The sequence below is a fragment of the Alligator sinensis genome, unplaced genomic scaffold, assembly GCF_000455745.1.
Source record: "Alligator sinensis unplaced genomic scaffold, ASM45574v1 scaffold97_1, whole genome shotgun sequence".
NCBI lineage: Eukaryota > Metazoa > Chordata > Crocodylia > Alligatoridae > Alligator > Alligator sinensis.
In genome coordinates this window covers 2,241,675-2,248,650 of record NW_005841921.1, presented here as the reverse complement: position 1 = coordinate 2,248,650, position 6,976 = coordinate 2,241,675, and the positions used below count along the sequence as shown (strand labels likewise).

The following is a 6,976-nucleotide window of genomic DNA, read 5'->3' as shown; positions in this document are numbered from 1 at the left end:
TCACTAGCCCCCCCCCTTTCTCTGGGACTCATTGGGCCCACGCTGGGCTCCTCTAAAGTGCGCTCCCCCTTTCTGGGGCTTGCCACGCCCACGCTAGGGCTTCCTAGCAGTGCCCCCTTCTGGGGCTCGTCATGCCCATGCTGGGGCCTCTCAAAGCTGCCCCTCTCCGGGGCTGGGGTCTACGTACCCCGCACACAACCCGGGGTCTACGTTCCCTGCCCGCAAGCCACTGGTTGCGCTCATCACCGCCAGCTGCGTCTTCACTGGCGCTGCGCCTTCACTGGCGCCGGGGTTCTCACACTCCGTCAGCCCCCTATGAGAATAGTGCACCCTCTTGGCGTCAGGGCCCCCACACCTCTGGGGTCCCTATGAGGACACTGTGCCCTCTTGGCACTAGGGCACCCCACACTCTGGGGTCCCTATGAGGCCTCCTCCAACCCCTACAGCCTCACCCAAACCTCCGGTGTAATATCAAGGCCTGAACATAAACTTGAGCCTCCTGGCTATAACTCGAACATAAAGCCTCCTGGCTAACCCATGGTACTCAAACCTCTCAGAGCTACCATCCTTCTCTCAGCTAGAGTGGTTCCTGCATTGCTCGCCTCCTAGCTCCTGCCCCTCCGACTGCTGGCAGGGAACTGCCAGCCTGGCCTCAGCCCTGGGCTTTATAAGGGCCAGGCCCTGCCTCCTACAGGCAGCTGGCTCTCCTTAGTTGCCCCGGAAACCCGCACCTGTGCTCATTATGTTCTGCCAGGGCTCTCTCTCCCTGGCAGTTTCTACTCCCTAGGAGCAGGCACTGAGGTGCCCTGCGACATGGTCAAATGTCTCTGTGCTGCTATCCATACATGGTATTTTTCCTGGTTTCAAATTTTTATACAAAATGTGAATGAGAACTTGGGGCTCTCTTATGCTTTGGGTTCTGGGATCAGTAACTGACAAATTTGAAGCCCCTAAAACCATTTAGCAGTAGGACATGTTTTCTTAAAGAAATATTCCATGTACTTGGATAGCTACTTGCTCAGCTAGTTTTTCATCACTCTAATTACTTCAAAACCTGGCTTCTTTAGTATGGGGTACATGTATCTCATCCCCTAAGAAAAGCAGCTAAAATTGAAGTCAAGTGTTGCATTGCTTTTTGCAGTTTTATTTTCATGAGTTTAATACATTTATGGTAGGCATCTTTGCAGTTCAGTTGCAGGTATTTTTTAGTATCTATTTTGCCTTATGTCACCCTATAATTAAGGAAAATGGACAGCATTAACTTATCTTTGAGATTTAGGGTGTGTTTGAATCTAGTGGTGTGTCTACTCACGTACTTTAATGGGCAGTAGCTTATTTTAGTGTACATTAAATTGTCACATAAAAAAACCTGCAATGATGCTAATGTGCAGTAAAATAGGCTACTATGCATTAAGCATCACTTAAAAATTGTGCACATTCATTACTGCACATTAAGGCAGCCTAATGCGCATTTGTTTAGTACAGGCTTGTCCAACATGCGGGCCGCCATGTGGCCCACCAAGGCATTTTCTGTGGCCCATGGTGCTGCAATGGGAAACAAAAGTAAACACAGTTTACTTTTGTTCCCAACCTTTGTCCCTCCCCCATGCCCTCAGCAGCTTTCTAATGGCTGCTGAAGGGCTGGAAAAGGGACAAGTTTCCCCCACACACCGCGTCAGCGTGGTGCGGCCTGGCCGGGTCCCTTGCGGGGCTGGACCCCTCCCCGGCCGGGGGCGGTGCTGGCTGTGGCTGCTGAGCGGCCCCGCCCGCCCACCCTGAGTAGCTGGTGCCCGCCCGGGTGGCCGCAGCTGGTGCCGTGGGCTTGGGGCAGGCACAGGACAGAGCCTTCACCTGAGAACTTTGCTGCCGGGTGGCAGAGGAGCAGCTTCACTCGCGGGCCCAGGACACATCAGTCGCTGGCGGGGAGGATGTACATCCGGGAGTGCCCGTGCTCCTGCCTCTGCCTCCCTGCCCTGACATGAGCCCGTGCCCATGTCCATGCCCTGCTCTGCTGGAGCGGCCCCGCGTGGGAAACCAAATGGCAGCTGCTGGCACTGCCATCCCCAACCTGCCTCCTCACCTGCCTGCTTCAAGCCAGCCCCGCTGCCCTGCCCTGCCCTGCCCCACAGCAAGGCGGCGCCTGCTCCCCAGGCCAGTCTCCCCCGGGTGCTGCGGCTCTCCAGGCCCGGCCGCCCATGTGTGAGGCCCCGTGTCCCAAGGGGGCCGCTTCTCATGTGCTGCTGGGGACAGGAGGCGGCATAGGCACACACGCCACTGGGGCAGTGAGGTGGGCAGCAGCAGAGCGGAGGGCGCCTTTCCCCCCACATCCCAGGGAGGCTGTGGCCGGGAGGACAAGGAGGAGCCTGGACTGGGGCTCCCACGTGTGGCAGCAGCTTTCCCTGTCCCGCTCCGCTCTGTGCCCGGCTGCAGCTGTGGCCAGGCCTGGCTAAGTCGCAAGTGTTTCTCGCAGCCTCTTGGATGCACTGAGGAGCCCCCGCTCCCTTCTCCCTCCCCTCCTGCCTGCCCCTTGCAAGGCAGTGAGCGGCGGAGGCTGAAAAGTGCCACGCAGGTGTCTTCCACCAAGACACATCCCTCCACCTTTGATTAGTTTCCACTCTGGCTGATATCTTTTCCACATTTGATCTGTCGACTTGAATTATGCTTCTTTCATTATGTGACAGTGTTTATTTTAGTCAAGTGTTTGGTATTATTTCATTGTTGCTTTTATATTGTTTTTATTTTGGATTTTAAACCACATTTCCAGGCCCATTTCATTGTCACTTCCTGCAACTTCATTGGTGTCAAAGGTCACGTGACATATTACTTCCTGATATGATACCGCTTCCTGTGAGGCCTCTGAATATGGCTCGCCAGCCCACTGGGTGATAAAAAGTTTGTGATCCGGCCCCACATTTGAAAAGGTTGCACACCCCTGGTTTAGTACCTCACATTGGAGATACTAAACTTAACATGTGTTAGGAAAAGTCTTAATGCATATGTAGACACAGCCTAAGAAGATTTAAAGAGATACCAAACAGAAGGTTCATAAAGGCTCCTGTGAAATAGAGCTGCTGCATTTTGCAGTGGTTAACATACCACTCAGAAAATTATTATTCAGATTGCATTTTTGTACATTTTAAACATAAATAGTTGATTATGCACATGGAATTAAGAGCACGTTTAATAAATCAGGATCTAAGTACTTTGGACAGCTTCAGTGACTTGCAGTCTCATCTATTATCTATCTTAGTGTCCTCCAGTGATCACATTTGAAAAGTCCACCTTTTTCCTGCTTCTTCTGCTCTAGTGAAAGCTAGTGTAAATATTGAGTAAGAATGCCATGAGGCTGACAGTTGACACCAAGACAGATCTCATGCAAGTGACCCAGCTAAAGCATTATGGCATGTTTTTAAATGAAATGGCTACAAACCCAGTGCCAGGACTGGTTTAAAGAGATATCAGTTATTCATTCCACAGACACGTGACACACAAACAAACAAAGCAACTACATGAGATTAAACAGGAAGTAGCCAATTTATCATTAACAAATGGTTATGTATTCATTTAATATTTTATTCTTATTCTAAATAGCAACAATAAATATTTAAACCAATTGATAGTCTGTTGATAAATCTGAATGTTTATGTATATTTATTCTTAAGAGTTTTATATCTTCAAAATTCTTTGCAGGCACTAATGGGGGAGGTATATGGCAACAGTTAATTGGCAGGAAGCCTGAATCATGTAACCAGTGCTAAAGAAAATGTCTTTACCCATAGAATTAGTCTTATTAGAACCAATGGCACTAACTGTGTGTGTGTACAATTTCCAATATTATACACTTGGACTGCCAAATGGAGACAAATGAGCTGAGTAAGAATGTAACTGTGATTTACCTGGAAACAGACAATCACTTCTGTAGCTCTGGAGAGAGGACAGTCCTTTGTAACTGGACTAGAAGCTGACTCAATATATTAAACTGCCCCTTTAAACTGAACAGTAGTCTTTCCCTTGTGTGCAGATAGAGGGAGAATTGAGCTCCCAACCACTTGCTTTTCTGAGCTGTTGGATCAATATTACTAAACTGGTAACATTTTTATATTTCTCCTCTTCAGTAGAGAACTTTCCTGAGATTTGGGATTCTTGCTTCAAAGAATATTTAATTATGATACCAACTGGAAGAACTCCAACATCCGAGAGAGAGCATGCATCAACCTGCAGCCAGCCAGCCTGGTAGTCAGGGCACTCTCTGAAGATACTGTTAGGCCCCTGGGCTGAGTCAGTCAAAGCTCTACTCCAATATCTGTGGTGAATGGACTGACAACAGGCCTATTTAAGAAGGAACATCTCACTTGCATTTTCATCAGCCTTTTGACATAGTGTGACATGTCATAATTGGCATGATCACCACTGGCATGTCATGAAATATGTAATAAAAGAGTTAAATTAAAACAATGTAAATTATATTTGAAATTTTCTGAAATAAAATTTGTTTTGAAAATGTGTTTCATGGGAAAATCCATCAAAATTCATATTAATTAATGAAAATAACAGTTGATAGAACTGCATTTTCTGATGGAGAACTGTTTTGACAAATCTTAACAAATTTCCCAAACTACTAATTATAGTAGTACAAAAACTGTGTGTAGACAAGCCTTTCCACACTGAGTTTTAAAGTGCAGGTCTAAAGTATTGCAATAAATAAATAACATGACTGCTGTGACTGTCTAATAGCCAGCGTATTCTTTCAAGAAAGTCCCTGTTTCTTCAATCTGCTGAAACAGTATCACTCAGGAATACATTCCTTACGCCCAGCTTTGTCCTCACCATTGCCATTTTTACCAGCAAAAACAGCCTCAGGCCATCAAGTTTTCCCCATCAATTATTAATGTCAGGAAATGGCATCCTTTTCCATTGTTATTACTTAAATAATGTAACATGAACACCCTACATGGATCAGCGCTGTGTTGCTGGTAGGATTATGATTCTAGCTCACTTCATATCTCAACAGCCTGATAATAAGAATATAAGCCTGGAAGTTCAGGACTCAGGTGTCCAGTAAAGACACTAACTAAAACTTGGGGAAAATTCTTCTTTTGGTTATATTCCTGTATCTCCACTCAAATCAGTAGTGAGACAGCATAGTTATACTAGCAGGATCATTTTCATTACTTTTCTTCCTGCTAGAATTTTGGTTGTTTCTAATTTTTTAATTTTGTCTAACACAGATGTTTTAAAGCTCTTGTCACTATAGTATCTTGATATTGTATAGGGTTTAAAAAAAATCAGAATTGTTCAGGAAGGTAAGTCATTTACCTGTCCCATAATAGGATAAATTCTGGGCTGCACAATGTCTGATTTTCTTGCTGTCTGGGGAATATTTTGATGTGATCTTTAACCAGATCTGAAGGTTGGACTCTAAATTATCAATTTTGGAAATATGTTCCTAAGCCCAGGTCTTCCTCTGTGTTATTCACTTGCCTGCTTCTCATTTGAAACTGTAACTGAACTTTGATTAAATATGATTCACTTCTATTCAGTATTTCATTCCAGCTACAGAATAAATGACAGTTAATTTTGGTTTGTCTAAGATGGATTGTTTCCATAAACTTCCCCAGGTTGTTAATTCCTTAAACTTCAGGAATTTGGGCTGTAGCACAATCCTTGCACAGCTTTCATTATTTCCTGCACTAAGCACTTGTGTAAAGCAGTAAAAAAGGTGCAGATGCCTAAGAGACACTGTACACTTGTACACATTATATTAATGTGACACAATAAACTCCAGCACAGTTTACACCATAGTATGGCTCCTGGGTGCAGCATTTACATGTGTGCCTGGGAATGCAGCACGTTGAGCCAGGGCAACTCGGCCCCAGATGGCAGGAGGTCTGGGGGTCAGCCTGCCAGCCTGAAGCTGCTCTCCCCCTGGCTCAATGTGCAGCTGGGGCATGAGGGTGCTACAGTGTGGGGCTAGCTGGCAGGCAGCCCCATATGGTAGCACCCTCGTGCCCCAGCCAGCCCCAGTCACCTTCTACATGTGTGTAAATAACTCTGCCATAGAATAGGACTTGTGTTGGGCAGTACAATCCTATAGTGGAGTTAATTAAGTTACTCTTACCTATCTAGGGTCATCTGACCTCATCAGTCTTTCCTGCCTTGAGCAGGGGGCTGGACCTGATGATCTCTGAGGTCCCTTTCAACCCCAAACTTTTATGAATCTACGAATAAGATCATTGCTTGTGCAGATAGTGACACTTTACTGGAGAGCTAATTAGGTAAGTCCACAATAAGCATCTCATGTAGATGCCCCCACTGAGGAGGTAAAATATTTCCTCAAAGGAAAAAATTATTTTTTTTCTCTGATCTAAGTCACTTAACAGGAGACTGCAAAGGATGCTAAACCAGATGGGAAGGCAAACTGATCAATGCATTTGCTATATGTCCTTTGTTTTTTAAAGATGTTTCTTTTTCAAATGCTATCTTCAAAGGAACATCTATAGATAAATCCCTTTGGTTCCTGTCATTTTGGGGTTCTAACCTGTTCCTTTTTACACCCTCTAAAATCCCTTTTCCTTCTAACGTGGTGAAATGATTCTGAGAATAAAAGCAGCTGCAACCATTAAGATTTTATCTTACACATTTAATGCTGAAAATATAATGAAGAAACTAGGGTTTATTCCTGCCATTCAGAGTTGGGAAATTTGAACTTCCTAAAAGCATAGTCCTTAAGCAATCACCCTAGCAATGTTTGCTTTCACCTGTAGCAGCTGTATGCATGATCTTACTCTCAGTTCCCAAAGTAGGGAGTTATAGGCTGTGTTACTGAGCAGCCCCCTTGCGGATAAAGCAGGAGCAGATTCAATGCATGTCTACAGCATAGAGCAACAGTCACAGAAGTGACTCAAGTGTAGATGTATCTTTTATTTCACAAGGATACTGGGCACATGGTCTTTAGCAGGTCCTGACATATTGATGG

At 45.4% G+C, this 6,976-nt stretch overlaps 1 long non-coding RNA gene across 2 annotated transcripts in view; it reads left to right on the top strand.

The window, feature by feature from the left end:
• Positions 1-4,385, top strand: part of LOC102369541 — a 22,718-nt gene extending 18,333 nt beyond the window's left edge. For both annotated transcript variants that reach the window (XR_323277.3, XR_003092933.1), the window contains exon 3: positions 4,116-4,385. This is a non-coding gene — a long non-coding RNA (uncharacterized LOC102369541). The remainder of the gene's footprint in view (positions 1-4,115) is intronic.
• The last annotated feature ends 2,591 nt before the right edge of the window (positions 4,386-6,976 follow it).